We start from the raw sequence: 26,770 nt of genomic DNA on the forward strand, positions 1-26,770 counted from the left end.
CTCCTGCTGCTGCTGCTGCTGGCTGTCCAGCAGCAGACTGAAGGTGGCTGCTGCTGTGCGCAGGTATATAAAGGCTCAGAGCCTATTATGACACGCGCAGCCAGCGTTCCATTGCCACATTCCGTCTACTGCAGGCGGGATACCTGGATGGCTGAATGTCACTGAGAAGCTCACAGAGACCGCCATAAGCAACAGTTTAAAAGAATGCCACAGACTAATCAACCAAACTTTTTGGGTTGGTTTCTCTTTTATAGTCTGCAGGCATTAAATGAAAGAAGTCAGTGTTCCAGCAGAGGGAGACAACGTTTCAGAAAAGGCATTGTAGCAAACCAAAAAAGAAATTTTAAGCGCAGCAGAGTAACCAGCTCACATACCTGTTAGCTCAGGTGAGTTTAAAAGGCTGCTGTTGATAACAAGGGCATTTGCTAAATAGATGGTGTGTGTGCAACAATATACTGAAAGGTCAATTATATTGTGCAGCTTATCTCACCACCTGTAGTTATTTAGGTGAAAGCTCCAAAATGCTTGCCTAATATGTCTGTTTATCCAAAAGGAAGTATAGAGGGAGAGCTAGATAGATAGCATTGCATTACATTACATGGCAATGCAATGCACAGTTGCTGAAGTTGAACCAAAATGAGCTTGTCATCTGGCTTCTGCAACTTTTAACATGAAAAATCCAATGAGGAGAAGAAAAGCAAAGCCAAAGAGTCCATCCCAAAATCCGACAAACAAGCCAAATGAACAAAAAGCATTGAATTCAATTCTTTCTGATTTTAGAAACTGCATTAAAGAAGGGGTGCACCGGTCCTGGAGATACTGCAATACCAGGTCAATGCGTGGAGTGGACAGAGCAAGCTCTTTTTCCATCTCCCTGTTCTAAAAATCCATTTAATATATGGTCCCCAGATAGGGGACGTATCAGATATTAAACTGATAAGAACAGATACTACACTTGATCTTAGCCAAAAGGCCGAGAAGCGATAACCAGAATTGGTTTCCGACTACGGTGCCACCCAAGGATTCTGAAAAGTCCATTTGTGGAGATGGCCACCTGGACTCCCGTTAAGAAGACATGCTGTCAACCTCTAGATCCCTCACATGCCTGCACTTTTCGGCTTGCTGCTGCTGCAATCCACGCGTTTTAGATCTGCATAACTCCACCTCTTTTAGCACAGTACCCTCAACCCCCGGCTGTTCCCACCCGCCTCAACACCGTTGGAAGGGAGGAGAACCAATTAAGGCGGGGGGGGGGTGGAACGAGCAGCTGTCTACCCTTAGCAGGAGGGTTGCTGATTAATTACCTCTCCTGCTGCTGCTGCTGCTGGCTGTCCAGCAGCAGACTGAAGGTGGCTGCTGCTGTGCGCAGGTATATAAAGGCTCAGAGCCTATTATGACACGCGCAGCCAGCGTTCCATTGCCACATTCCGTCTACTGCAGGCGGGATACCTGGATGGCTGAATGTCACTGAGAAGCTCACAGAGACCGCCATAAGCAACAGTTTAAAAGAATGCCACAGACTAATCAACCAAACTTTTTGGGTTGGTTTCTCTTTTATAGTCTGCAGGCATTAAATGAAAGAAGTCAGTGTTCCAGCAGAGGGAGACAACGTTTCAGAAAAGGCATTGTAGCAAACCAAAAAAGAAATTTTAAGCGCAGCAGAGTAACCAGCTCACATACCTGTTAGCTCAGGTGAGTTTAAAAGGCTGCTGTTGATAACAAGGGCATTTGCTAAATAGATGGTGTGTGTGCAACAATATACTGAAAGGTCAATTATATTGTGCAGCTTATCTCACCACCTGTAGTTATTTAGGTGAAAGCTCCAAAATGCTTGCCTAATATGTCTGTTTATCCAAAAGGAAGTATAGAGGGAGAGCTAGATAGATAGCATTGCATTACATTACATGGCAATGCAATGCACAGTTGCTGAAGTTGAACCAAAATGAGCTTGTCATCTGGCTTCTGCAACTTTTAACATGAAAAATCCAATGAGGAGAAGAAAAGCAAAGCCAAAGAGTCCATCCCAAAATCCGACAAACAAGCCAAATGAACAAAAAGCATTGAATTCAATTCTTTCTGATTTTAGAAACTGCATTAAAGAAGGGGTGCACCGGTCCTGGAGATACTGCAATACCAGGTCAATGCGTGGAGTGGACAGAGCAAGCTCTTTTTCCATCTCCCTGTTCTAAAAATCCATTTAATATATGGTCCCCAGATAGGGGACGTATCAGATATTAAACTGATAAGAACAGATACTACACTTGATCTTAGCCAAAAGGCCGAGAAGCGATAACCAGAATTGGTTTCCGACTACGGTGCCACCCAAGGATTCTGAAAAGTCCATTTGTGGAGATGGCCACCTGGACTCCCGTTAAGAAGACATGCTGTCAACCTCTAGATCCCTCACATGCCTGCACTTTTCGGCTTGCTGCTGCTGCAATCCACGCGTTTTAGATCTGCATAACTCCACCTCTTTTAGCACAGTACCCTCAACCCCCGGCTGTTCCCACCCGCCTCAACACCGTTGGAAGGGAGGAGAACCAATTAAGGCGGGGGGGGGGTGGAACGAGCAGCTGTCTACCCTTAGCAGGAGGGTTGCTGATTAATTACCTCTCCTGCTGCTGCTGCTGCTGGCTGTCCAGCAGCAGACTGAAGGTGGCTGCTGCTGTGCGCAGGTATATAAAGGCTCAGAGCCTATTATGACACGCGCAGCCAGCGTTCCATTGCCACATTCCGTCTACTGCAGGCGGGATACCTGGATGGCTGAATGTCACTGAGAAGCTCACAGAGACCGCCATAAGCAACAGTTTAAAAGAATGCCACAGACTAATCAACCAAACTTTTTGGGTTGGTTTCTCTTTTATAGTCTGCAGGCATTAAATGAAAGAAGTCAGTGTTCCAGCAGAGGGAGACAACGTTTCAGAAAAGGCATTGTAGCAAACCAAAAAAGAAATTTTAAGCGCAGCAGAGTAACCAGCTCACATACCTGTTAGCTCAGGTGAGTTTAAAAGGCTGCTGTTGATAACAAGGGCATTTGCTAAATAGATGGTGTGTGTGCAACAATATACTGAAAGGTCAATTATATTGTGCAGCTTATCTCACCACCTGTAGTTATTTAGGTGAAAGCTCCAAAATGCTTGCCTAATATGTCTGTTTATCCAAAAGGAAGTATAGAGGGAGAGCTAGATAGATAGCATTGCATTACATTACATGGCAATGCAATGCACAGTTGCTGAAGTTGAACCAAAATGAGCTTGTCATCTGGCTTCTGCAACTTTTAACATGAAAAATCCAATGAGGAGAAGAAAAGCAAAGCCAAAGAGTCCATCCCAAAATCCGACAAACAAGCCAAATGAACAAAAAGCATTGAATTCAATTCTTTCTGATTTTAGAAACTGCATTAAAGAAGGGGTGCACCGGTCCTGGAGATACTGCAATACCAGGTCAATGCGTGGAGTGGACAGAGCAAGCTCTTTTTCCATCTCCCTGTTCTAAAAATCCATTTAATATATGGTCCCCAGATAGGGGACGTATCAGATATTAAACTGATAAGAACAGATACTACACTTGATCTTAGCCAAAAGGCCGAGAAGCGATAACCAGAATTGGTTTCCGACTACGGTGCCACCCAAGGATTCTGAAAAGTCCATTTGTGGAGATGGCCACCTGGACTCCCGTTAAGAAGACATGCTGTCAACCTCTAGATCCCTCACATGCCTGCACTTTTCGGCTTGCTGCTGCTGCAATCCACGCGTTTTAGATCTGCATAACTCCACCTCTTTTAGCACAGTACCCTCAACCCCCGGCTGTTCCCACCCGCCTCAACACCGTTGGAAGGGAGGAGAACCAATTAAGGCGGGGGGGGGGGGGTGGAACGAGCAGCTGTCTACCCTTAGCAGGAGGGTTGCTGATTAATTACCTCTCCTGCTGCTGCTGCTGCTGGCTGTCCAGCAGCAGACTGAAGGTGGCTGCTGCTGTGCGCAGGTATATAAAGGCTCAGAGCCTATTATGACACGCGCAGCCAGCGTTCCATTGCCACATTCCGTCTACTGCAGGCGGGATACCTGGATGGCTGAATGTCACTGAGAAGCTCACAGAGACCGCCATAAGCAACAGTTTAAAAGAATGCCACAGACTAATCAACCAAACTTTTTGGGTTGGTTTCTCTTTTATAGTCTGCAGGCATTAAATGAAAGAAGTCAGTGTTCCAGCAGAGGGAGACAACGTTTCAGAAAAGGCATTGTAGCAAACCAAAAAAGAAATTTTAAGCGCAGCAGAGTAACCAGCTCACATACCTGTTAGCTCAGGTGAGTTTAAAAGGCTGCTGTTGATAACAAGGGCATTTGCTAAATAGATGGTGTGTGTGCAACAATATACTGAAAGGTCAATTATATTGTGCAGCTTATCTCACCACCTGTAGTTATTTAGGTGAAAGCTCCAAAATGCTTGCCTAATATGTCTGTTTATCCAAAAGGAAGTATAGAGGGAGAGCTAGATAGATAGCATTGCATTACATTACATGGCAATGCAATGCACAGTTGCTGAAGTTGAACCAAAATGAGCTTGTCATCTGGCTTCTGCAACTTTTAACATGAAAAATCCAATGAGGAGAAGAAAAGCAAAGCCAAAGAGTCCATCCCAAAATCCGACAAACAAGCCAAATGAACAAAAAGCATTGAATTCAATTCTTTCTGATTTTAGAAACTGCATTAAAGAAGGGGTGCACCGGTCCTGGAGATACTGCAATACCAGGTCAATGCGTGGAGTGGACAGAGCAAGCTCTTTTTCCATCTCCCTGTTCTAAAAATCCATTTAATATATGGTCCCCAGATAGGGGACGTATCAGATATTAAACTGATAAGAACAGATACTACACTTGATCTTAGCCAAAAGGCCGAGAAGCGATAACCAGAATTGGTTTCCGACTACGGTGCCACCCAAGGATTCTGAAAAGTCCATTTGTGGAGATGGCCACCTGGACTCCCGTTAAGAAGACATGCTGTCAACCTCTAGATCCCTCACATGCCTGCACTTTTCGGCTTGCTGCTGCTGCAATCCACGCGTTTTAGATCTGCATAACTCCACCTCTTTTAGCACAGTACCCTCAACCCCCGGCTGTTCCCACCCGCCTCAACACCGTTGGAAGGGAGGAGAACCAATTAAGGCGGGGGGGGGGTGGAACGAGCAGCTGTCTACCCTTAGCAGGAGGGTTGCTGATTAATTACCTCTCCTGCTGCTGCTGCTGCTGGCTGTCCAGCAGCAGACTGAAGGTGGCTGCTGCTGTGCGCAGGTATATAAAGGCTCAGAGCCTATTATGACACGCGCAGCCAGCGTTCCATTGCCACATTCCGTCTACTGCAGGCGGGATACCTGGATGGCTGAATGTCACTGAGAAGCTCACAGAGACCGCCATAAGCAACAGTTTAAAAGAATGCCACAGACTAATCAACCAAACTTTTTGGGTTGGTTTCTCTTTTATAGTCTGCAGGCATTAAATGAAAGAAGTCAGTGTTCCAGCAGAGGGAGACAACGTTTCAGAAAAGGCATTGTAGCAAACCAAAAAAGAAATTTTAAGCGCAGCAGAGTAACCAGCTCACATACAGTACAGACCAAAAGTTTGGACACACCTTCTCATTTCAAGATTTTTCTGTATTTTCATGACTATGAAAATTGTACATTCACACTGAAGGCATCAAAACTATGAATTAACACATGTGGAATTATATACTTAACAAAAAAGTGTGAAAGAACTGAAAATATGTCTTATATTCTAGGTTCTTCAAAGTAGCCACCTTTTGCTTTGATGACTGCTTTGCACACTCTTGGCATTCTCTTGATGAGCTTCAAGAGGTAGTCAATGGAAATGGTCTTCCAACAATCTTGAAGGAGTTCCCAGAGATGCTTAGCACTTGTTGGCCCTTTTGCCTTCACTCTGCGGTCCAGCTCACCCCAAATCATCTCGATTGGGTTCAGGTCTGGTGACTGTGGAGGCCAGGTCATCTGGCGTAGCACCCCATCATTCTCCTTCTTGGTCAAATAGCCCTTACACAGCCTGGAGGTGTGTTTGGGGTCATTGTCCTGTTGAAAAATAAATGATGGTCCAACTAAACGCAAACCGGATGGAATAGCATGCCGCTGCAAGATGCTGTTGTAGCCATGCTGGTTCAGTATGCCTTCAATTTTGAATAAATCCCCAACAGTGTCACCAGCAAAGCACCCCCACACCATCACACCTCCTCCTCCATGCTTCTCGGTGGGAACCAGACATGTAGAGTCCATCCGTTCACCTTTTCTGCATCGCACAAAGACACGGTGGTTGGAACCAAAGATCTCAAATTTAGACTCATCAGACCAAAGCACAGATTTCCACTGGTCTAATGTCCATTCCTTGTGTTCTTTAGCCCAAATAAGTCTCTTCTGCTTGTTGCCTGTCCTTAGCAGTGGTTTCCTAGCAGCTATTTTACCATGAAGGCCTGCTGCACAAAGTCTCCTCTTAACAGTTGTTGAAGAGATGTGTCTGCTGCTAGAACTCTGTGTGGCATTGACCTGGTCTCTAATCTGAGCTGCTGTTAACCTGCGATTTCTGAGGCTGGTGACTCGGATAAACTTATCCTCAGAAGCAGAGGTGACTCTTGGTCTTCCTTTCCTGGGGCAGTCCTCATGTGAGCCAGTTTCTTGCAGCGCTTGATGGTTTTTGCATCTGCACTTGGGGACACTTTCAAAGTTTTACCAATTTTTTGCATTGACTGACCTTCATTTCTTAAAGTAATGATGGCCACTCATTTTTCTTTACTTAGCTGCTTTTTTCTTGCCATAATACAAATTCTAACAGTCTATTTAGTAGGACTATCAGCTGTGTATCCACCAGACTTCTGCACAACACAGCTGATGATCCGAACCCCATTTATAAGGCAAGAACTCCCACTTATTAAACCTGACAGGGCACACCTGTGAAGTGAAAACCATTTCCGGTGACTACCTCTTGAAGCTCATCAAGAGAATGCCAAGAGTGTGCAAAGCAGTCATCAAAGCAAAAGGTGGCTACTTTGAAGAACCTAGAATATAAGACATATTTTCAGTTGTTTCACACTTTTTTTGTTAAGTATATAATTCCACATGTGGTAATTCATAGTTTTGATGCCTTCAGTGTGAATGTACAATTTTCATAGTCATGAAAATACAGAAAAATCTTTAAATGAGAAGGTGTGTCCAAACTTTTGGTCTGTACTGTACCTGTTAGCTCAGGTGAGTTTAAAAGGCTGCTGTTGATAACAAGGGCATTTGCTAAATAGATGGTGTGTGTGCAACAATATACTGAAAGGTCAATTATATTGTGCAGCTTATCTCACCACCTGTAGTTATTTAGGTGAAAGCTCCAAAATGCTTGCCTAATATGTCTGTTTATCCAAAAGGAAGTATAGAGGGAGAGCTAGATAGATAGCATTGCATTACATTACATGGCAATGCAATGCACAGTTGCTGAAGTTGAACCAAAATGAGCTTGTCATCTGGCTTCTGCAACTTTTAACATGAAAAATCCAATGAGGAGAAGAAAAGCAAAGCCAAAGAGTCCATCCCAAAATCCGACAAACAAGCCAAATGAACAAAAAGCATTGAATTCAATTCTTTCTGATTTTAGAAACTGCATTAAAGAAGGGGTGCACCGGTCCTGGAGATACTGCAATACCAGGTCAATGCGTGGAGTGGACAGAGCAAGCTCTTTTTCCATCTCCCTGTTCTAAAAATCCATTTAATATATGGTCCCCAGATAGGGGACGTATCAGATATTAAACTGATAAGAACAGATACTACACTTGATCTTAGCCAAAAGGCCGAGAAGTGATAACCAGAATTGGTTTCCGACTACGGTGCCACCCAAGGATTCTGAAAAGTCCATTTGTGGAGATGGCCACCTGGACTCCCGTTAAGAAGACATGCTGTCAACCTCTAGATCCCTCACATGCCTGCACTTTTCGGCTTGCTGCTGCTGCAATCCACGCGTTTTAGATCTGCATAACTCCACCTCTTTTAGCACAGTACCCTCAACCCCCGGCTGTTCCCACCCGCCTCAACACCGTTGGAAGGGATAAGAACCAATTAAGGCGGGGGGGAGGGTGGAACGAGCAGCTGTCTACCCTTAGCAGGAGGGTTGCTGATTAATTACCTCTCCTGCTGCTGCTGCTGCTGGCTGTCCAGCAGCAGACTGAAGGTGGCTGCTGCTGTGCGCAGGTATATAAAGGCTCAGAGCCTATTATGACACGCGCAGCCAGCGTTCCATTGCCACATTCCGTCTACTGCAGGCGGGATACCTGGATGGCTGAATGTCACTGAGAAGCTCACAGAGACCGCCATAAGCAACAGTTTAAAAGAATGCCACAGACTAATCAACCAAACTTTTTGGGTTGGTTTCTCTTTTATAGTCTGCAGGCATTAAATGAAAGAAGTCAGTGTTCCAGCAGAGGGAGACAACGTTTCAGAAAAGGCATTGTAGCAAACCAAAAAAGAAATTTTAAGCGCAGCAGAGTAACCAGCTCACATCCTGTTAGCTCAGGTGAGTTTAAAAGGCTGCTGTTGATAACAAGGGCATTTGCTAAATAGATGGTGTGTGTGCAACAATATACTGAAAGGTCAATTATATTGTGCAGCTTATCTCACCACCTGTAGTTATTTAGGTGAAAGCTCCAAAATGCTTGCCTAATATGTCTGTTTATCCAAAAGGAAGTATAGAGGGAGAGCTAGATAGATAGCATTGCATTACATTACATGGCAATGCAATGCACAGTTGCTGAAGTTGAACCAAAATGAGCTTGTCATCTGGCTTCTGCAACTTTTAACATGAAAAATCCAATGAGGAGAAGAAAAGCAAAGCCAAAGAGTCCATCCCAAAATCCGACAAACAAGCCAAATGAACAAAAAGCATTGAATTCAATTCTTTCTGATTTTAGAAACTGCATTAAAGAAGGGGTGCACCGGTCCTGGAGATACTGCAATACCAGGTCAATGCGTGGAGTGGACAGAGCAAGCTCTTTTTCCATCTCCCTGTTCTAAAAATCCATTTAATATATGGTCCCCAGATAGGGGACGTATCAGATATTAAACTGATAAGAACAGATACTACACTTGATCTTAGCCAAAAGGCCGAGAAGCGATAACCAGAATTGGTTTCCGACTACGGTGCCACCCAAGGATTCTGAAAAGTCCATTTGTGGAGATGGCCACCTGGACTCCCGTTAAGAAGACATGCTGTCAACCTCTAGATCCCTCACATGCCTGCACTTTTCGGCTTGCTGCTGCTGCAATCCACGCGTTTTAGATCTGCATAACTCCACCTCTTTTAGCACAGTACCCTCAACCCCCGGCTGTTCCCACCCGCCTCAACACCGTTGGAAGGGAGGAGAAACAATTAAGGCGGGGGGGGGGGGGGGTGGAACTAGCAGCTGTCTACCCTTAGCAGGAGGGTTGCTGATTAATTACCTCTCCTGCTGCTGCTGCTGCTGGCTGTCCAGCAGCAGACTGAAGGTGGCTGCTGCTGTGCGCAGGTATATAAAGGCTCAGAGCCTATTATGACACACGCAGCCAGCGTTCCATTGCCACATTCCGTCTACTGCAGGCGGGATACCTGGATGGCTGAATGTCACTGAGAAGCTCACAGAGACCGCCATAAGCAACAGTTTAAAAGAATGCCACAGACTAATCAACCAAACTTTTTGGGTTGGTTTCTCTTTTATAGTCTGCAGGCATTAAATGAAAGAAGTCAGTATTCCAGCAGAGGGAGACAACGTTTCAGAAAAGGCATTGTAGCAAACCAAAAAAGAAATTTTAAGCGCAGCAGAGTAACCAGCTCACATACCTGTTAGCTCAGGTGAGTTTAAAAGGCTGCTGTTGATAACAAGGGCATTTGCTAAATAGATGGTGTGTGTGCAACAATATACTGAAAGGTCAATTATATTGTGCAGCTTATCTCACCACCTGTAGTTATTTAGGTGAAAGCTCCAAAATGCTTGCCTAATATGTCTGTTTATCCAAAAGGAAGTATAGAGGGAGAGCTAGATAGATAGCATTGCATTACATTACATGGCAATGCAATGCACAGTTGCTGAAGTTGAACCAAAATGAGCTTGTCATCTGGCTTCTGCAACTTTTAACATGAAAAATCCAATGAGGAGAAGAAAAGCAAAGCCAAAGAGTCCATCCCAAAATCCGACAAACAAGCCAAATGAACAAAAAGCATTGAATTCAATTCTTTCTGATTTTAGAAACTGCATTAAAGAAGGGGTGCACCGGTCCTGGAGATACTGCAATACCAGGTCAATGCGTGGAGTGGACAGAGCAAGCTCTTTTTCCATCTCCCTGTTCTAAAAATCCATTTAATATATGGTCCCCAGATAGGGGACGTATCAGATATTAAACTGATAAGAACAGATACTACACTTGATCTTAGCCAAAAGGCCGAGAAGCGATAACCAGAATTGGTTTCCGACTACGGTGCCACCCAAGGATTCTGAAAAGTCCATTTGTGGAGATGGCCACCTGGACTCCCGTTAAGAAGACATGCTGTCAACCTCTAGATCCCTCACATGCCTGCACTTTTCGGCTTGCTGCTGCTGCAATCCACGCGTTTTAGATCTGCATAACTCCACCTCTTTTAGCACAGTACCCTCAACCCCCGGCTGTTCCCACCCGCCTCAACACCGTTGGAAGGGAGGAGAACCAATTAAGGCGGGGGGGGTGGAACGAGCAGCTGTCTACCCTTAGCAGGAGGGTTGCTGATTAATTACCTCTCCTGCTGCTGCTGCTGCTGCTGGCTGTCCAGCAGCAGACTGAAGGTGGCTGCTGCTGTGCGCAGGTATATAAAGGCTCAGAGCCTATTATGACATGCGCAGCCAGCGTTCCATTGCCACATTCCGTCTACTGCAGGCGGGATACCTGGATGGCTGAATGTCACTGAGAAGCTCACAGAGACCGCCATAAGCAACAGTTTAAAAGAATGCCACAGACTAATCAACCAAACTTTTTGGGTTGGTTTCTCTTTTATAGTCTGCAGGCATTAAATGAAAGAAGTCAGTGTTCCAGCAGAGGGAGACAACGTTTCAGAAAAGGCATTGTAGCAAACCAAAAAAGAAATTTTAAGCGCAGCAGAGTAACCAGCTCACATACCTGTTAGCTCAGGTGAGTTTAAAAGGCTGCTGTTGATAACAAGGGCATTTGCTAAATAGATGGTGTGTGTGCAACAATATACTGAAAGGTCAATTATATTGTGCAGCTTATCTCACCACCTGTAGTTATTTAGGTGAAAGCTCCAAAATGCTTGCCTAATATGTCTGTTTATCCAAAAGGAAGTATAGAGGGAGAGCTAGATAGATAGCATTGCATTACATTACATGGCAATGCAATGCACAGTTGCTGAAGTTGAACCAAAATGAGCTTGTCATCTGGCTTCTGCAACTTTTAACATGAAAAATCCAATGAGGAGAAGAAAAGCAAAGCCAAAGAGTCCATCCCAAAATCCGACAAACAAGCCAAATGAACAAAAAGCATTGAATTCAATTCTTTCTGATTTTAGAAACTGCATTAAAGAAGGGGTGCACCGGTCCTGGAGATACTGCAATACCAGGTCAATGCGTGGAGTGGACAGAGCAAGCTCTTTTTCCATCTCCCTGTTCTAAAAATCCATTTAATATATGGTCCCCAGATAGGGGACGTATCAGATATTAAACTGATAAGAACAGATACTACACTTGATCTTAGCCAAAAGGCCGAGAAGCGATAACCAGAATTGGTTTCCGACTACGGTGCCACCCAAGGATTCTGAAAAGTCCATTTGTGGAGATGGCCACCTGGACTCCCGTTAAGAAGACATGCTGTCAACCTCTAGATCCCTCACATGCCTGCACTTTTCGGCTTGCTGCTGCTGCAATCCACGCGTTTTAGATCTGCATAACACCACCTCTTTTAGCACAGTACCCTCAACCCCCGGCTGTTCCCACCCGCCTCAACACCGTTGGAAGGGAGGAGAACCAATTAAGGCGGGGGGGGGGGGGGGTGGAACGAGCAGCTGTCTACCCTTAGCAGGAGGGTTGCTGATTAATTACCTCTCCTGCTGCTGCTGCTGCTGCTGGCTGTCCAGCAGCAGACTGAAGGTGGCTGCTGCTGTGCGCAGGTATATAAAGGCTCAGAGCCTATTATGACACGCGCAGCCAGCGTTCCATTGCCACATTCCGTCTACTGCAGGCGGGATACCTGGATGGCTGAATGTCACTGAGAAGCTCACAGAGACCGCCATAAGCAACAGTTTAAAAGAATGCCACAGACTAATCAACCAAACTTTTTGGGTTGGTTTCTCTTTTATAGTCTGCAGGCATTAAATGAAAGAAGTCAGTGTTCCAGCAGAGGGAGACAACGTTTCAGAAAAGGCATTGTAGCAAACCAAAAAAGAAATTTTAAGCGCAGCAGAGTAACCAGCTCACATACCTGTTAGCTCAGGTGAGTTTAAAAGGCTGCTGTTGATAACAAGGGCATTTGCTAAATAGATGGTGTGTGTGCAACAATATACTGAAAGGTCAATTATATTGTGCAGCTTATCTCACCACCTGTAGTTATTTAGGTGAAAGCTCCAAAATGCTTGCCTAATATGTCTGTTTATCCAAAAGGAAGTATAGAGGGAGAGCTAGATAGATAGCATTGCATTACATTACATGGCAATGCAATGCACAGTTGCTGAAGTTGAACCAAAATGAGCTTGTCATCTGGCTTCTGCAACTTTTAACATGAAAAATCCAATGAGGAGAAGAAAAGCAAAGCCAAAGAGTCCATCCCAAAATCCGACAAACAAGCCAAATGAACAAAAAGCATTGAATTCAATTCTTTCTGATTTTAGAAACTGCATTAAAGAAGGGGTGCACCGGTCCTGGAGATACTGCAATACCAGGTCAATGCGTGGAGTGGACAGAGCAAGCTCTTTTTCCATCTCCCTGTTCTAAAAATCCATTTAATATATGGTCCCCAGATAGGGGACGTATCAGATATTAAACTGATAAGAACAGATACTACACTTGATCTTAGCCAAAAGGCCGAGAAGCGATAACCAGAATTGGTTTCCGACTACGGTGCCACCCAAGGATTCTGAAAAGTCCATTTGTGGAGATGGCCACCTGGACTCCCGTTAAGTAGACATGCTGTCAACCTCTAGATCCCTCACATGCCTGCACTTTTCGGCTTGCTGCTGCTGCAATCCACGCGTTTTAGATCTGCATAACTCCACCTCTTTTAGCACAGTACCCTCAACCCCCGGCTGTTCCCACCCGCCTCAACACCGTTGGAAGGGAGGAGAACCAATTAAGGCGGGGGGGGGGGGTGGAACGAGCAGCTGTCTACCCTTAGCAGGAGGGTTGCTGATTAATTACCTCTCCTGCTGCTGCTGCTGCTGGCTGTCCAGCAGCAGACTGAAGGTGGCTGCTGCTGTGCGCAGGTATATAAAGGCTCAGAGCCTATTATGACACGCGCAGCCAGCGTTCCATTGCCACATTCCGTCTACTGCAGGCGGGATACCTGGATGGCTGAATGTCACTGAGAAGCTCACAGAGACCGCCATAAGCAACAGTTTAAAAGAATGCCACAGACTAATCAACCAAACTTTTTGGGTTGGTTTCTCTTTTATAGTCTGCAGGCATTAAATGAAAGAAGTCAGTGTTCCAGCAGAGGGAGACAACGTTTCAGAAAAGGCATTGTAGCAAACCAAAAAAGAAATTTTAAGCGCAGCAGAGTAACCAGCTCACATACCTGTTAGCTCAGGTGAGTTTAAAAGGCTGCTGTTGATAACAAGGGCATTTGCTAAATAGATGGTGTGTGTGCAACAATATACTGAAAGGTCAATTATATTGTGCAGCTTATCTCACCACCTGTAGTTATTTAGGTGAAAGCTCCAAAATGCTTGCCTAATATGTCTGTTTATCCAAAAGGAAGTATAGAGGGAGAGCTAGATAGATAGCATTGCATTACATTACATGGCAATGCAATGCACAGTTGCTGAAGTTGAACCAAAATGAGCTTGTCATCTGGCTTCTGCAACTTTTAACATGAAAAATCCAATGAGGAGAAGAAAAGCAAAGCCAAAGAGTCCATCCCAAAATCCGACAAACAAGCCAAATGAACAAAAAGCATTGAATTCAATTCTTTCTGATTTTAGAAACTGCATTAAAGAAGGGGTGCACCGGTCCTGGAGATACTGCAATACCAGGTCAATGCGTGGAGTGGACAGAGCAAGCTCTTTTTCCATCTCCCTGTTCTAAAAATCCATTTAATATATGGTCCCCAGATAGGGGACGTATCAGATATTAAACTGATAAGAACAGATACTACACTTGATCTTAGCCAAAAGGCCGAGAAGCGATAACCAGAATTGGTTTCCGACTACGGTGCCACCCAAGGATTCTGAAAAGTCCATTTGTGGAGATGGCCACCTGGACTCCCGTTAAGAAGACATGCTGTCAACCTCTAGATCCCTCACATGCCTGCACTTTTCGGCTTGCTGCTGCTGCAATCCACGCGTTTTAGATCTGCATAACTCCACCTCTTTTAGCACAGTACCCTCAACCCCCGGCTGTTCCCACCCGCCTCAACACCGTTGGAAGGGAGGAGAACCAATTAAGGCGGGGGGGGGGGTGGAACGAGCAGCTGTCTACCCTTATCAGGAGGGTTGCTGATTAATTACCTCTCCTGCTGCTGCTGCTGCTGGCTGTCCAGCAGCAGACTGAAGGTGGCTGCTGCTGTGCGCAGGTATATAAAGGCTCAGAGCCTATTATGACACGCGCAGCCAGCGTTCCATTGCCACATTCCGTCTACTGCAGGCGGGATACCTGGATGGCTGAATGTCACTGAGAAGCTCACAGAGACCGCCATAAGCAACAGTTTAAAAGAATGCCACAGACTAATCAACCAAACTTTTTGGGTTGGTTTCTCTTTTATAGTCTGCAGGCATTAAATGAAAGAAGTCAGTGTTCCAGCAGAGGGAGACAACGTTTCAGAAAAGGCATTGTAGCAAACCAAAAAAGAAATTTTAAGCGCAGCAGAGTAACCAGCGCACATACCTGTTAGCTCAGGTGAGTTTAAAAGGCTGCTGTTGATAACAAAGGCATTTGCTAAATAGATGGTGTGTGTGCAACAATATACTGAAAGGTCAATTATATTGTGCAGCTTATCTCACCACCTGTAGTTATTTAGGTGAAAGCTCCAAAATGCTTGCCTAATATGTCTGTTTATCCAAAAGGAAGTATAGAGGGAGAGCTAGATAGATAGCATTGCATTACATTACATGGCAATGCAATGCACAGTTGCTGAAGTTGAACCAAAATGAGCTTGTCATCTGGCTTCTGCAACTTTTAACATGAAAAATCCAATGAGGAGAAGAAAAGCAAAGCCAAAGAGTCCATCCCAAAATCCGACAAACAAGCCAAATGAACAAAAAGCATTGAATTCAATTCTTTCTGATTTTAGAAACTGCATTAAAGAAGGGGTGCACCGGTCCTGGAGATACTGCAATACCAGGTCAATGCGTGGAGTGGACAGAGCAAGCTCTTTTTCCATCTCCCTGTTCTAAAAATCCATTTAATATATGGTCCCCAGATAGGGGACGTATCAGATATTAAACTGATAAGAACAGATACTACACTTGATCTTAGCCAAAAGGCCGAGAAGCGATAACCAGAATTGGTTTTCCGACTACGGTGCCACCCAAGGATTCTGAAAAGTCCATTTGTGGAGATGGCCACCTGGACTCCCGTTAAGAAGACATGCTGTCAACCTCTAGATCCCTCACATGCCTGCACTTTTCGGCTTGCTGCTGCTGCAATCCACGCGTTTTAGATCTGCATAACTCCACCTCTTTTAGCACAGTACCCTCAACCCCCGGCTGTTCCCACCCGCCTCAACACCGTTGGAAGGGAGGAGAACCAATTAAGGCGGGGGGGGGGGGGTGGAACGAGCAGCTGTCTACCCTTAGCAGGAGGGTTGCTGATTAATTACCTCTCCTGCTGCTGCTGCTGCTGGCTGTCCAGCAGCAGACTGAAGGTGGCTGCTGCTGTGCGCAGGTATATAAAGGCTCAGAGCCTATTATGACACGCGCAGCCAGCGTTCCATTGCCACATTCCGTCTACTGCAGGCGGGATACCTGGATGGCTGAATGTCACTGAGAAGCTCACAGAGACCGCCATAAGCAACAGTTTAAAAGAATGCCACAGACTAATCAACCAAACTTTTTGGGTTGGTTTCTCTTTTATAGTCTGCAGGCATTAAATGAAAGAAGTCAGTATTCCAGCAGAGGGAGACAACGTTTCAGAAAAGGCATTGTAGCAAACCAAAAAAGAAATTTTAAGCGCAGCAGAGTAACCAGCTCACATACCTGTTAGCTCAGGTGAGTTTAAAAGGCTGCTGTTGATAACAAGGGCATTTGCTAAATAGATGGTGTGTGTGCAACAATATACTGAAAGGTCAATTATATTGTGCAGCTTATCTCACCACCTGTAGTTATTTAGGTGAAAGCTCCAAAATGCTTGCCTAATATGTCTGTTTATCCAAAAGGAAGTATAGAGGGAGAGCTAGATAGATAGCATTGCATTACATTACATGGCAATGCAATGCACAGTTGCTGAAGTTGAACCAAAATGAGCTTGTCATCTGGCTTCTGCAACTTTTAACATGAAAAATCCAATGAGGAGAAGAAAAGCAAAGCCAAAGAGTCCATCCCAAAATCCGACAAACAAGCCAAATGAACAAAAAGCATTGAATTCAATTCTTTCTGATTTTAGAAACTGCATTAAAGAAGGGGTGCACCGGTCCTGGAGATACTGCAATACCAGGTCAATGCGTGGAGTGGACAGAGCAAGCTCTTTTTCCATCTCCCTGTTCTAAAAATCCATTTAATATATGGTCCCCAGATAGGGGACGTATCAGATATTAAACTGATAAGAACAGATACTACACTTGATCTTAGCCAAAAGGCCGAGAAGCGATAACCAGAATTGGTTTCCGACTACGGTGCCACCCAAGGATTCTGAAAAGTCCATTTGTGGAGATGGCCACCTGGACTCCCGTTAAGAAGACATGCTGTCAACCTCTAGATCCCTCACATGCCTGCACTTTTCGGCTTGCTGCTGCTGCAATCCACGCGTTTTAGATCTGCATAACTCCACCTCTTTTAGCACAGTACCCTCAACCCCCGGCTGTTCCCACCCGCCTCAACACCGTTGGAAGGGAGGAGAACCAATTAAGGCGGGGGGGGTGGAACGAGCAGCTGTCTACCCTTAGCAGGAGGGTTGCTGATTAATTACCTCTCCTGCTGCTGCTGCTGCTGCTGGCTGTCCAGCAGCAGACTGAAGGTGGCTGCTGCTGTGCGCAGGTATATAAAGGCTCAGAGCCTATTATGACATGCGCAGCCAGCGTTCCATTGCCACATTCCGTCTACTGCAGGCGGGATACCTGGATGGCTGAATGTCACTGAGAAGCTCACAGAGACCGCCATAAGCAACAGTTTAAAAGAATGCCACAGACTAATCAACCAAACTTTTTGGGTTGGTTTCTCTTTTATAGTCTGCAGGCATTAAATGAAAGAAGTCAGTGTTCCAGCAGAGGGAGACAACGTTTCAGAAAAGGCATTGTAGCAAACCAAAAAAGAAATTTTAAGCGCAGCAGAGTAACCAGCTCACATACCTGTTAGCTCAGGTGAGTTTAAAAGGCTGCTGTTGATAACAAGGGCATTTGCTAAATAGATGGTGTGTGTGCAACAATATACTGAAAGGTCAATTATATTGTGCAGCTTATCTCACCACCTGTAGTTATTTAGGTGAAAGCTCCAAAATGCTTGCCTAATATGTCTGTTTATCCAAAAGGAAGTATAGAGGGAGAGCTAGATAGATAGCATTGCATTACATTACATGGCAATGCAATGCACAGTTGCTGAAGTTGAACCAAAATGAGCTTGTCATCTGGCTTCTGCAACTTTTAACATGAAAAATCCAATGAGGAGAAGAAAAGCAAAGCCAAAGAGTCCATCCCAAAATCCGACAAACAAGCCAAATGAACAAAAAGCATTGAATTCAATTCTTTCTGATTTTAGAAACTGCATTAAAGAAGGGGTGCACCGGTCCTGGAGATACTGCAATACCAGGTCAATGCGTGGAGTGGACAGAGCAAGCTCTTTTTCCATCTCCCTGTTCTAAAAATCCATTTAATATATGGTCCCCAGATAGGGGACGTATCAGATATTAAACTGATAAGAACAGATACTACACTTGATCTTAGCCAAAAGGCCGAGAAGCGATAACCAGAATTGGTTTCCGACTACGGTGCCACCCAAGGATTCTGAAAAGTCCATTTGTGGAGATGGCCACCTGGACTCCCGTTAAGAAGACATGCTGTCAACCTCTAGATCCCTCACATGCCTGCACTTTTCGGCTTGCTGCTGCTGCAATCCACGCGTTTTAGATCTGCATAACTCCACCTCTTTTAGCACAGTACCCTCAACCCCCAGCTGTTCCCACCCGCCTCAACACCGTTGGAAGGGAGGAGAACCAATTAAGGCGGGGGGGGGGGGGGGTGGAACGAGCAGCTGTCTACCCTTAGCAGGAGGGTTGCTGATTAATTACCTCTCCTGCTGCTGCTGCTGCTGGCTGTCCAGCAGCAGACTGAAGGTGGCTGCTGCTGTGCGCAGGTATATAAAGGCTCAGAGCCTATTATGACACGCGCAGCCAGCGTTCCATTGCCACATTCCGTCTACTGCAGGCGGGATACCTGGATGGCTGAATGTCACTGAGAAGCTCACAGAGACCGCCATAAGCAACAGTTTAAAAGAATGCCACAGACTAATCAACCAAACTTTTTGGGTTGGTTTCTCTTTTATAGTCTGCAGGCATTAAATGAAAGAAGTCAGTGTTCCAGCAGAGGGAGACAACGTTTCAGAAAAGGCATTGTAGCAAACCAAAAAAGAAATTTTAAGCGCAGCAGAGTAACCAGCTCACATACCTGTTAGCTCAGGTGAGTTTAAAAGGCTGCTGTTGATAACAAGGGCATTTGCTAAATAGATGGTGTGTGTGCAACAATATACTGAAAGGTCAATTATATTGTGCAGCTTATCTCACCAACTGTAGTTATTTAGGTGAAAGCTCCAATATGCTTGCCTAATATGTCTGTTTATCCAAAAGGAAGTATAGAGGGAGAGCTAGATAGATAGCATTGCATTACATTACATGGCAATGCAATGCACAGTTGCTGAAGTTGAACCAAAATGAGCTTGTCATCTGGCTTCTGCAACTTTTAACATGAAAAATCCAATGAGGAGAAGAAAAGCAAAGCCAAAGAGTCCATCCCAAAATCCGACAAACAAGCCAAATGAACAAAAAGCATTGAATTCAATTCTTTCTGATTTTAGAAACTGCATTAAAGAAGGGGTGCACCGGTCCTGGAGATACTGCAATACCAGGTCAATGCGTGGAGTGGACAGAGCAAGCTCTTTTTCCATCTCCCTGTTCTAAAAATCCATTTAATATATGGTCCCCAGATAGGGGACGTATCAGATATTAAACTGATAAGAACAGATACTACACTTGATCTTAGCCAAAAGGCCGAGAAGCGATAACCAGAATTGGTTTCCGACTACGGTGCCACCCAAGGATTCTGAAAAGTCCATTTGTGGAGATGGCCACCTGGACTCCCGTTAAGAAGACATGCTGTCAACCTCTAGATCCCTCACATGCCTGCACTTTTTGGCTTGCTGCTGCTGCAATCCACGCGTTTTAGATCTGCATAACTCCACCTCTTTTAGCACAGTACCCTCAACCCCCGGCTGTTCCCACCCGCCTCAACACCGTTGGAAGGGAGGAGAACCAATTAAGGCGGGGGGGGGTGGAACGAGCAGCTGTCTACCCTTAGCAGGAGGGTTGCTGATTAATTACCTCTCCTGCTGCTGCTGCTGGCTGTCCAGCAGCAGACTGAAGGTGGCTGCTGCTGTGCGCAGGTATATAAAGGCTCAGAGCCTATTATGACACGCGCAGCCAGCGTTCCATTGCCACATTCCGTCTACTGCAGGCGGGATACCTGGATGGCTGAATGTCACTGAGAAGCTCACAGAGACCGCCATAAGCAACAGTTTAAAAGAATGCCACAGACTAATCAACCAAACTTTTTGGGTTGGTTTCTCTTTTATATTCTGCAGGCATTAAATGAAAGAAGTCAGTGTTCCAGCAGAGGGAGACAACGTTTCAGAAAAGGCATTGTAGCAAACCAAAAAAGAAATTTTAAGCGCAGCAGAGTAACCAGCTCACATACCTGTTAGCTCAGGTGAGTTTAAAAGGCTGCTGTTGATAACAAGGGCATTTGCTAAATAGATGGTGTGTGTGCAACAATATACTGAAAGGTCAATTATATTGTGCAGCTTATCTCACCACCTGTAGTTATTTAGGTGAAAGCTCCAAAATGCTTGCCTAATATGTCTGTTTATCCAAAAGGAAGTATAGAGGGAGAGCTAGATAGATAGCATTGCATTACATTACATGGCAATGCAATGCACAGTTGCTGAAGTTGAACCAAAATGAGCTTGTCATCTGGCTTCTGCAACTTTTAACATGAAAAATCCAATGAGGAGAAGAAAAGCAAAGCCAAAGAGTCCATCCCAAAATCCGACAAACAAGCCAAATGAACAAAAAGCATTGAATTCAATTCTTTCTGATTTTAGAAACTGCATTAAAGAAGGGGTGCACCGGTCCTGGAGATACTGCAATACCAGGTCAATGCGTGGAGTGGACAGAGCAAGCTCTTTTTCCATCTCCCTGTTCTAAAAATCCATTTAATATATGGTCCCCAGATAGGGGACGTATCAGATATTAAACTGATAAGAACAGATACTACACTTGATCTTAGCCAAAAGGCCGAGAAGCGATAACCAGAATTGGTTTCCGACTACGGTGCCACCCAAGGATTCTGAAAAGTCCATTTGTGGAGATGGCCACCTGGACTCCCGTTAAGAAGACATGCTGTCAACCTCTAGATCCCTCACATGCCTGCACTTTTCGGCTTGCTGCTGCTGCAATCCACGCGTTTTAGATCTGCATAACTCCACCTCTTTTAGCACAGTACCCTCAACCCCCGGCTGTTCCCACCCGCCTCAACACCGTTGGAAGGGAGCAGAACCAATTAAGGCGGGGGGGGGGGGTGGAACGAGCAGCTGTCTACCCTTAGCAGGAGGGTTGCTGATTAATTACCTCTCCTGCTGCTGCTGCTGCTGGCTGTCCAGCAGCAGACTGAAGGTGGCTGCTGCTGTGCGCAGGTATATAAAGGCTCAGAGCCTATTATGACACGCGCAGCCAGCGTTCCATTGCCACATTCCGTCTACTGCAGGCGGGATACCTGGATGGCTGAATGTCACTGAGAAGCTCACAGAGACCGCCATAAGCAACAGTTTAAAAGAATGCCACAGACTAATCAACCAAACTTTTTGGGTTGGTTTCTCTTTTATAGTCTGCAGGCATTAAATGAAAGAAGTCAGTGTTCCAGCAGAGGGAGACAACGTTTCAGAAAAGGCATTGTAGCAAACCAAAAAAGAAATTTTAAGCGCAGCAGAGTAACCAGCTCACATACCTGTTAGCTCAGGTGAGTTTAAAAGGCTGCTGTTGATAACAAGGGCATTTGCTAAATAGATGGTGTGTGTGCAACAATATACTGAAAGGTCAATTATATTGTGCAGCTTATCTCACCACCTGTAGTTATTTAGGTGAAAGCTCCAAAATGCTTGCCTAATATGTCTGTTTATCCAAAAGGAAGTATAGAGGGAGAGCTAGATAGATAGCATTGCATTACATTACATGGCAATGCAATGCACAGTTGCTGAAGTTGAACCAAAATGAGCTTGTCATCTGGCTTCTGCAACTTTTAACATGAAAAATCCAATGAGGAGAAGAAAAGCAAAGCCAAAGAGTCCATCCCAAAATCCGACAAACAAGCCAAATGAACAAAAAGCATTGAATTCAATTCTTTCTGATTTTAGAAACTGCATTAAAGAAGGGGTGCACCGGTCCTGGAGATACTGCAATACCAGGTCAATGCGTGGAGTGGACAGAGCAAGCTCTTTTTCCATCTCCCTGTTCTAAAAATCCATTTAATATATGGTCCCCAGATAGGGGACGTATCAGATATTAAACTGATAAGAACAGATACTACACTTGATCTTAGCCAAAAGGCCGAGAAGCGATAACCAGAATTGGTTTCCGACTACGGTGCCACCCAAGGATTCTGAAACGTCCATTTGTGGAGATGGCCACCTGGACTCCCGTTAAGAAGACATGCTGTCAACCTCTAGATCCCTCACATGCCTGCACTTTTCGGCTTGCTGCTGCTGCAATCCACGCGTTTTAGATCTGCATAACTCCACCTCTTTTAGCACAGTACCCTCAACCCCCGGCTGTTCCCACCCGCCTCAACACCGTTGGAAGGGAGGAGAACCAATTAAGGCGGGGGGGGGGGTGGAACGAGCAGCTGTCTACCCTTAGCAGGAGGGTTGCTGATTAATTACCTCTCCTGCTGCTGCTGCTGCTGGCTGTCCAGCAGCAGACTGAAGGTGGCTGCTGCTGTGCGCAGGTATATAAAGGCTCAGAGCCTATTATGACACGCGCAGCCAGCGTTCCATTGCCACATTCCGTCTACTGCAGACGGGATACCTGGATGGCTGAATGTCACTGAGAAGCTCACAGAGACCGCCATAAGCAACAGTTTAAAAGAATGCCACAGACTAATCAACCAAACTTTTTGGGTTGGTTTCTCTTTTATAGTCTGCAGGCATTAAATGAAAGAAGTCAGTGTTCCAGCAGAGGGAGACAACGTTTCAGAAAAGGCATTGTAGCAAACCAAAAAAGAAATTTTAAGCGCAGCAGAGTAACCAGCTCACATACCTGTTAGCTCAGGTGAGTTTAAAAGGCTGCTGTTGATAACAAGGGCATTTGCTAAATAGATGGTGTGTGTGCAACAATATACTGAAAGGTCAATTATATTGTGCAGCTTATCTCACCACCTGTAGTTATTTAGGTGAAAGCTCCAAAATGCTTGCCTAATATGTCTGTTTATCCAAAAGGAAGTATAGAGGGAGAGCTAGATAGATAGCATTGCATTACATTACATGGCAATGCAATGCACAGTTGCTGAAGTTGAACCAAAATGAGCTTGTCATCTGGCTTCTGCAACTTTTAACATGAAAAATCCAATGAGGAGAAGAAAAGCAAAGCCAAAGAGTCCATCCCAAAATCCGACAAACAAGCCAAATGAACAAAAAGCATTGAATTCAATTCTTTCTGATTTTAGAAACTGCATTAAAGAAGGGGTGCACCGGTCCTGGAGATACTGCAATACCAGGTCAATGCGTGGAATGGACAGAGCAAGCTCTTTTTCCATCTCCCTGTTCTAAAAATCCATTTAATATATGGTCCCCAGATAGGGGACGTATCAGATATTAAACTGATAAGAACAGATACTACACTTGATCTTAGCCAAAAGGCCGAGAAGCGATAACCAGAATTGGTTTCCGACTACGGTGCCACCCAAGGATTCTGAAAAGTCCATTTGTGGAGATGGCCACCTGGACTCCCGTTAAGAAGACATGCTGTCAACCTCTAGATCCCTCACATGCCTGCACTTTTCGGCTTGCTGCTGCTGCAATCCACGCGTTTTAGATCTGCATAACTCCACCTCTTTTAGCACAGTACCCTCAACCCCCGGCTGTTCCCACCCGCCTCAACACCGTTGGAAGGGAGGAGAACCAATTAAGGCGGGGGGGGGGTGGAACGAGCAGCTGTCTACCCTTAGCAGGAGGGTTGCTGATTAATTACCTCTCCTGCTGCTGCTGCTGCTGGCTGTCCAGCAGCAGACTGAAGGTGGCTGCTGCTGTGCGCAGGTATATAAAGGCTCAGAGCCTATTATGACACGCGCAGCCAGCGTTCCATTGCCACATTCCGTCTACTGCAGGCGGGATACCTGGATGGCTGAATGTCACTGAGAAGCTCACAGAGACCGCCATAAGCAACAGTTTAAAAGAATGCCACAGACTAATCAACCAAACTTTTTGGGTTGGTTTCTCTTTTATAGTCTGCAGGCATTAAATGAAAGAAGTCAGTGTTCCAGCAGAGGGAGACAACGTTTCAGAAAAGGCATTGTAGCAAACCAAAAAAGAAATTTTAAGCGCAGCAGAGTAACCAGCTCACATACCTGTTAGCTCAGGTGAGTTTAAAAGGCTGCTGTTGATAACAAGGGCATTTGCTAAATAGATGGTGTGTGTGCAACAATATACTGAAAGGTCAATTATATTGTGCAGCTTATCTCACCACCTGTAGTTATTTAGGTGAAAGCTCCAAAATGCTTGCCTAATATGTCTGTTTATCCAAAAGGAAGTATAGAGGGAGAGCTAGATAGATAGCATTGCATTACATTACATGGCAATGCAATGCACAGTTGCTGAAGTTGAACCAAAATGAGCTTGTCATCTGGCTTCTGCAACTTTTAACATGAAAAATCCAATGAGGAGAAGAAAAGCAAAGCCAAAGAGTCCATCCCAAAATCCGACAAACAAGCCAAATGAACAAAAAGCATTGAATTCAATTCTTTCTGATTTTAGAAACTGCATTAAAGAAGGGGTGCACCGGTCCTGGAGATACTGCAATACCAGGTCAATGCGTGGAGTGGACAGAGCAAGCTCTTTTTCCATCTCCCTGTTCTAAAAATCCATTTAATATATGGTCCCCAGATAGGGGACGTATCAGATATTAAACTGATAAGAACAGATACTACACTTGATCTTAGCCAAAAGGCCGAGAAGCGATAACCAGAATTGGTTTCCGACTACGGTGCCACCCAAGGATTCTGAAAAGTCCATTTGTGGAGATGGCCACCTGGACTCCCGTTAAGAAGACATGCTGTCAACCTCTAGATCCCTCACATGCCTGCACTTTTCGGCTTGCTGCTGCTGCAATCCACGCGTTTTAGATCTGCATAACTCCACCTCTTTTAGCACAGTACCCTCAACCCCCGGCTGTTCCCACCCGCCTCAACACCGTTGGAAGGGAGGAGAACCAATTAAGGCGGGGGGGGGGGGGTGGAACGAGCAGCTGTCTGCCCTTAGCAGGAGGGTTGCTGATTAATTACCTCTCCTGCTGCTGCTGCTGCTGGCTGTCCAGCAGCAGACTGAAGGTGGCTGCTGCTGTGCGCAGGTATATAAAGGCTCAGAGCCTATTATGACACGCGCAGCCAGCGTTCCATTGCCACATTCCGTCTACTGCAGGCGGGATACCTGGATGGCTGAATGTCACTGAGAAGCTCACAGAGACCGCCATAAGCAACAGTTTAAAAGAATGCCACAGACTAATCAACCAAACTTTTTGGGTTGGTTTCTCTTTTATAGTCTGCAGGCATTAAATGAAAGAAGTCAGTGTTCCAGCAGAGGGAGACAACGTTTCAGAAAAGGCATTGTAGCAAACCAAAAAAGAAATTTTAAGCGCAGCAGAGTAACCAGCTCACATACCTGTTAGCTCAGGTGAGTTTAAAAGGCTGCTGTTGATAACAAGGGCATTTGCTAAATAGATGGTGTGTGTGCAACAATATACTGAAAGGTCAATTATATTGTGCAGCTTATCTCACCACCTGTAGTTATGTAGGTGAAAGCTCCAAAATGCTTGCCTAATATGTCTGTTTATCCAAAAGGAAGTATAGAGGGAGAGCTAGATAGATAGCATTGCATTACATTACATGGCAATGCAATGCACAGTTGCTGAAGTTGAACCAAAATGAGCTTGTCATCTGGCTTCTGCAACTTTTAACATGAAAAATCCAATGAGGAGAAGAAAAGCAAAGCCAAAGAGTCCATCCCAAAATCCGACAAACAAGCCAAATGAACAAAAAGCATTGAATTCAATTCTTTCTGATTTTAGAAACTGCATTAAAGAAGGGGTGCACCGGTCCTGGAGATACTGCAATACCAGGTCAATGCGTGGAGTGGACAGAGCAAGCTCTTTTTCCATCTCCCTGTTCTAAAAATCCATTTAATATATGGTCCCCAGATAGGGGACGTATCAGATATTAAACTGATAAGAACAGATACTACACTTGATCTTAGCCAAAAGGCCGAGAAGCGATAACCAGAATTGGTTTCCGACTACGGTGCCACCCAAGGATTCTGAAAAGTCCATTTGTGGAGATGGCCACCTGGACTCCCGTTACGAAGACATGCTGTCAACCTCTAGATCCCTCACATGCCTGCACTTTTCGGCTTGCTGCTGCTGCAATCCACGCGTTTTAGATCTGCATAACTCCACCTCTTTTAGCACAGTACCCTCAACCCCCGGCTGTTCCCACCCGCCTCAACACCGTTGGAAGGGAGGAGAACCAATTAAGGCGGGGGGGGGGGTGGAACGAGCAGCTGTCTACCCTTAGCAGGAGGGTTGCTGATTAATTACCTCTCCTGCTGCTGCTGCTGCTGGCTGTCCAGCAGCAGACTGAAGGTGGCTGCTGCTGTGCGCAGGTATATAAAGGCTCAGAGCCTATTATGACACGCGCAGCCAGCGTTCCATTGCCACATTCCGTCTACTGCAGGCGGGATACCTGGATGGCTGAATGTCACTGAGAAGCTCACAGAGACCGCCATAAGCAACAGTTTAAAAGAATGCCACAGACTAATCAACCAAACTTTTTGGGTTGGTTTCTCTTTTATAGTCTGCAGGCATTAAATGAAAGAAGTCAGTGTTCCAGC

The 26,770-nt window shown here is 45.2% G+C and overlaps 19 non-coding genes across 19 annotated transcripts; all 19 read right to left on the minus strand.

Annotated features, from left to right (window-relative positions):
* Positions 1-794: 794 nt before the first annotated feature.
* On the minus strand, positions 795-985 carry LOC141238028 (U2 spliceosomal RNA). The gene has a single exon (XR_012303526.1). It is a non-coding gene; the product is annotated as a U2 spliceosomal RNA (small nuclear RNA).
* Positions 986-2,100: 1,115 nt separating this feature from the next.
* Positions 2,101-2,291, minus strand: LOC141238029 (U2 spliceosomal RNA). The gene has a single exon (XR_012303527.1). It is a non-coding gene; the product is annotated as a U2 spliceosomal RNA (small nuclear RNA).
* A 1,115-nt stretch (positions 2,292-3,406) lies between these two features.
* LOC141238031 (U2 spliceosomal RNA) lies at positions 3,407-3,597 on the minus strand. The gene has a single exon (XR_012303529.1). It is a non-coding gene; the product is annotated as a U2 spliceosomal RNA (small nuclear RNA).
* Positions 3,598-4,715: 1,118 nt separating this feature from the next.
* LOC141238032 (U2 spliceosomal RNA) lies at positions 4,716-4,906 on the minus strand. Its single transcript, XR_012303530.1, has one exon. It is a non-coding gene; the product is annotated as a U2 spliceosomal RNA (small nuclear RNA).
* A 2,747-nt stretch (positions 4,907-7,653) lies between these two features.
* Positions 7,654-7,844, minus strand: LOC141238393 (U2 spliceosomal RNA). Its single transcript, XR_012303881.1, has one exon. It is a non-coding gene; the product is annotated as a U2 spliceosomal RNA (small nuclear RNA).
* Positions 7,845-8,959: 1,115 nt separating this feature from the next.
* Positions 8,960-9,150, minus strand: LOC141238033 (U2 spliceosomal RNA). Its single transcript, XR_012303531.1, has one exon. It is a non-coding gene; the product is annotated as a U2 spliceosomal RNA (small nuclear RNA).
* Positions 9,151-10,270: 1,120 nt separating this feature from the next.
* Positions 10,271-10,461, minus strand: LOC141238034 (U2 spliceosomal RNA). Its single transcript, XR_012303532.1, has one exon. It is a non-coding gene; the product is annotated as a U2 spliceosomal RNA (small nuclear RNA).
* A 1,116-nt stretch (positions 10,462-11,577) lies between these two features.
* On the minus strand, positions 11,578-11,768 carry LOC141238036 (U2 spliceosomal RNA). The gene has a single exon (XR_012303533.1). It is a non-coding gene; the product is annotated as a U2 spliceosomal RNA (small nuclear RNA).
* Positions 11,769-12,891: 1,123 nt separating this feature from the next.
* On the minus strand, positions 12,892-13,082 carry LOC141238037 (U2 spliceosomal RNA). The gene has a single exon (XR_012303534.1). It is a non-coding gene; the product is annotated as a U2 spliceosomal RNA (small nuclear RNA).
* A 1,117-nt stretch (positions 13,083-14,199) lies between these two features.
* On the minus strand, positions 14,200-14,390 carry LOC141238038 (U2 spliceosomal RNA). The gene has a single exon (XR_012303535.1). It is a non-coding gene; the product is annotated as a U2 spliceosomal RNA (small nuclear RNA).
* Positions 14,391-15,506: 1,116 nt separating this feature from the next.
* LOC141238039 (U2 spliceosomal RNA) lies at positions 15,507-15,697 on the minus strand. Its single transcript, XR_012303536.1, has one exon. It is a non-coding gene; the product is annotated as a U2 spliceosomal RNA (small nuclear RNA).
* A 1,119-nt stretch (positions 15,698-16,816) lies between these two features.
* LOC141238040 (U2 spliceosomal RNA) lies at positions 16,817-17,007 on the minus strand. Its single transcript, XR_012303537.1, has one exon. It is a non-coding gene; the product is annotated as a U2 spliceosomal RNA (small nuclear RNA).
* A 1,116-nt stretch (positions 17,008-18,123) lies between these two features.
* On the minus strand, positions 18,124-18,314 carry LOC141238041 (U2 spliceosomal RNA). The gene has a single exon (XR_012303538.1). It is a non-coding gene; the product is annotated as a U2 spliceosomal RNA (small nuclear RNA).
* Positions 18,315-19,434: 1,120 nt separating this feature from the next.
* LOC141238043 (U2 spliceosomal RNA) lies at positions 19,435-19,625 on the minus strand. Its single transcript, XR_012303540.1, has one exon. It is a non-coding gene; the product is annotated as a U2 spliceosomal RNA (small nuclear RNA).
* A 1,111-nt stretch (positions 19,626-20,736) lies between these two features.
* LOC141238044 (U2 spliceosomal RNA) lies at positions 20,737-20,927 on the minus strand. Its single transcript, XR_012303541.1, has one exon. It is a non-coding gene; the product is annotated as a U2 spliceosomal RNA (small nuclear RNA).
* Positions 20,928-22,044: 1,117 nt separating this feature from the next.
* LOC141238045 (U2 spliceosomal RNA) lies at positions 22,045-22,235 on the minus strand. The gene has a single exon (XR_012303542.1). It is a non-coding gene; the product is annotated as a U2 spliceosomal RNA (small nuclear RNA).
* A 1,116-nt stretch (positions 22,236-23,351) lies between these two features.
* Positions 23,352-23,542, minus strand: LOC141238413 (U2 spliceosomal RNA). The gene has a single exon (XR_012303900.1). It is a non-coding gene; the product is annotated as a U2 spliceosomal RNA (small nuclear RNA).
* Positions 23,543-24,657: 1,115 nt separating this feature from the next.
* Positions 24,658-24,848, minus strand: LOC141238046 (U2 spliceosomal RNA). The gene has a single exon (XR_012303543.1). It is a non-coding gene; the product is annotated as a U2 spliceosomal RNA (small nuclear RNA).
* Positions 24,849-25,966: 1,118 nt separating this feature from the next.
* LOC141238047 (U2 spliceosomal RNA) lies at positions 25,967-26,157 on the minus strand. Its single transcript, XR_012303544.1, has one exon. It is a non-coding gene; the product is annotated as a U2 spliceosomal RNA (small nuclear RNA).
* Between the last annotated feature and the right edge of the window lie 613 nt (positions 26,158-26,770).

This window comes from Phyllobates terribilis, unplaced genomic scaffold (assembly GCF_046119375.1).
Source record: "Phyllobates terribilis strain yellow unplaced genomic scaffold, ASM4611937v1 Scaffold_737__1_contigs__length_740118, whole genome shotgun sequence".
Classification (NCBI taxonomy): Eukaryota; Metazoa; Chordata; class Amphibia; order Anura; family Dendrobatidae; genus Phyllobates; species Phyllobates terribilis.